This window comes from Myotis davidii, unplaced genomic scaffold, assembly GCF_000327345.1.
Source record: "Myotis davidii unplaced genomic scaffold, ASM32734v1 scaffold1457, whole genome shotgun sequence".
NCBI classification, from domain to species: Eukaryota; Metazoa; Chordata; class Mammalia; order Chiroptera; family Vespertilionidae; genus Myotis; species Myotis davidii.
Genome location: NW_006288553.1, coordinates 5,191 through 8,064, shown reverse-complemented (window position 1 = coordinate 8,064; position 2,874 = coordinate 5,191).

Sequence of the window (2,874 nt, the reverse complement as noted above, 5' to 3'; positions counted from 1 at the left end):
GGAAGGATGTTGGTCTTTTTCTCTTTTTTTTTTGCCGGGCCCACATTTCACATTTTATTGCACTTTTTCCACAATCATTGAGTCTTTCTGGGCTGTGCCCAGGGCTCTGGAGGCAGGACCTGGAAGTTGAAGCTGAGCAGCAAGCCATTCCCGCAGAGGCACTGCCCCAGGGACCCCGAGAGGATGACCTGGTGGCCATGGTGGGGAGACTCTGTCGAGGACTGAACCCCACACCCAGCGACCACTTACGTGGCCCTCAGGTCTCCACACCTCCTCCCGGATGCTGCCCCAAACGGGGTCTTTTTCTTATTGAAGTTCTTTATACTGTCTGTATACTAGTCCTTTGCTGAATGTATGTATATGAATATATGAATATATGTATATGTATATGAATATGTATATATCATATATATATATGAATATTTTCTACCAGTTTCTTGTTATCATTTTACTCTCTTAAACTTGTATTGTGATGGAAAGAATTTTTAATGGAATACATCTATATTAATAAAAGGGTAATATGCTAATTAGACCAGACCTCTTCCGGACAACCTTCCAGATGTCTTTCCTGACAAAGATGGGCTCAGGCGAAGACATCCGGGGTCCCAGGCACCTGCGGCCGGCCTGGGCAAAGCCGCCCTCGGTCCTGGGCTCCTGTGACTGTGGCCAGCCTGGGCGAAGCTGACCCAGGTCCCAGGTGCTTGCAGTCAGCCAGAGAGAAGGAAACCAGGTCCTGGGAGCCTGCGGCCAGCCAGAGGAGGGAAACCCAGGTCCTGGGAGCCTGCGGCCAGCCAGAGAGAGGGAAACCAGGTCCTGGGAGCCTGCGGCCGGCCAGAGAGAGGGAAACCTTGGTCCCGGGTGCTGGGGCCATGGTAAAGGTGGTTAGGGGTGATCAGGCCAGGAGGGGAACAGCTAGGGGCGATCAGGCAGGCAGGTAGAAGTGGTTAGGGGTGATCAGGCAAGCAGGCAGGCAAGCAGTTAGTAGCCAGCGGTCCCAGATTGTGAGAGGGATGTCCGACTGCCTGCAGGATCGGGCCTAAACCGGCAGTCGGACATCCCCTGATGGGTTCTGGATTGCAAGAGGGTGAGGCCAGGCTGAGGGAACCCGCCCCCAGAACGAATTATGTACTCCAGGCCTCTAGTTAACTAATATTGCTCTCTATGATGACTGTTCTTTACTCCTGTAAATTATTTACTCCTTCTCCAAGGTCATGAGATATTCTCCTTAAACTGTGATATTCAAACTTGAGTGAGAATCAGCAGCATCATGGAGGTGTTTAGTTTTTTGTTTTGTTTTTTTTAAAAAAAAGGCAAAAAAATTTTTTTTACATACCTCCAGAATGTCTAGTTCTTTACTGTATGTCAGGAAAGAGGCTTAAAAATTTATATTTTTATACAACTTTCAGATGATGCTGATTCTGGTGGTCTGAGGATCACACTTTGAAAAACACTTTATCTGTAAGAAGCTTACCTTTTACATTTAGATATACAAGATGCCTGGACTTGATTTCTGTGTGTGCTATGAAATGGGGATAAAAGCTAATTTTTGTCCATTTAGTCAACTGACGAAAAACAATGACATGCAGCAACAATCATGTTGTAATTTAAGTGCCGATATGTATACTGACCTGTTGCTGAACTCCTTATTTTGTTCCAATCTTCTGTGAGTCTATCCTTGGCCAATGTAATGTAATAGGGTAATCTTAATTACTTTACATTTAATAGATCTTGATAACCACTACTCTTCCTACTATGTTGTTGTTGTTGTTGTTTCCCTTCAAGTGTATCTTGTAAAAGAAGAGAAAAAAATGTAAGAAAACTATACAGAAGTACAGGCTTTTTGGAAGCGCATTAGTTCAGGGCAGCGGGGAAGGAAGGGAAAAGTCATCACATGGGCAGCACTGGCGAGCAAGCAGAAGGAAACCAGGTCTGGCAGACACTCCCCTGCCACCTCCTTCAGTGTGTAAGAAGAGTCAAATAAGCCAATGCAAACACCATTCCCCCATTCCGGAGAGAACCGGGACTGAGGGGCGTCCCGCCTAGGCATTTTGTTGTTTGAGTCACTCACTCTGTAAGTAGCTATGGCAACCCTAGGGCACCAATATATTTAGTGTTGGCAAAGTTTTCTTCTAGATGGTTAGTCATTAAGCAAAGTAAAAACAAGTATATAACAGGCATTGCAGGATAATAACTAAATATTTAGGCAGCATTTTCAGAACATATTAGGGAAATACCAAAATCGTCTTAAAAACATATAGCAAAGAGTTTCTTCACCTACTTTCTATCTGATAATAAGAGCCTTGACAAAATAAATTGGAAAAAGAAAGAAAATATTAAATGCAATCTACCAAAAGAGGCACCTCGCAGGTATGTGAATTTTTATCAAAATCTAGTGATTGCTAGAACAGTGAGAACTATTAAGCAGTATAAACAATCAATGTTCTCAGACCAAGAATTCTCATCAGTTTTTAATTGAGGAGTTAGGTTATATCTAACACACAGGTATTGTTGCTTGTTATGTAGGTTTAGATTTAATACTTTCAGTATCTTTATAAATTAAAAACCAGTTGAAATATTTTCATGGATATACAGGTCTCACTGCCAAGGTCTGACATAATCATTGCAGCCAATATTCTGGTGCTCTAATTAACAAAGCCACGTAAGTAGTGCAAATATAAAGTAGATAAAACAGGTTTTAAGAAAATGTTTTCATTGATTTTTTTAAAGAGAGAGGAAGGGAGAGGGAGAGTGAGATAGAAACACCAATGAGAGAGACACCAATCAAATGCCTCCTGCACGTCCTGCTAATGGGGACTGAGGCTGCAACCTGGGTATGTGCCCTGACCAGGAATTGAACCTGTGACCTCTTGGTTC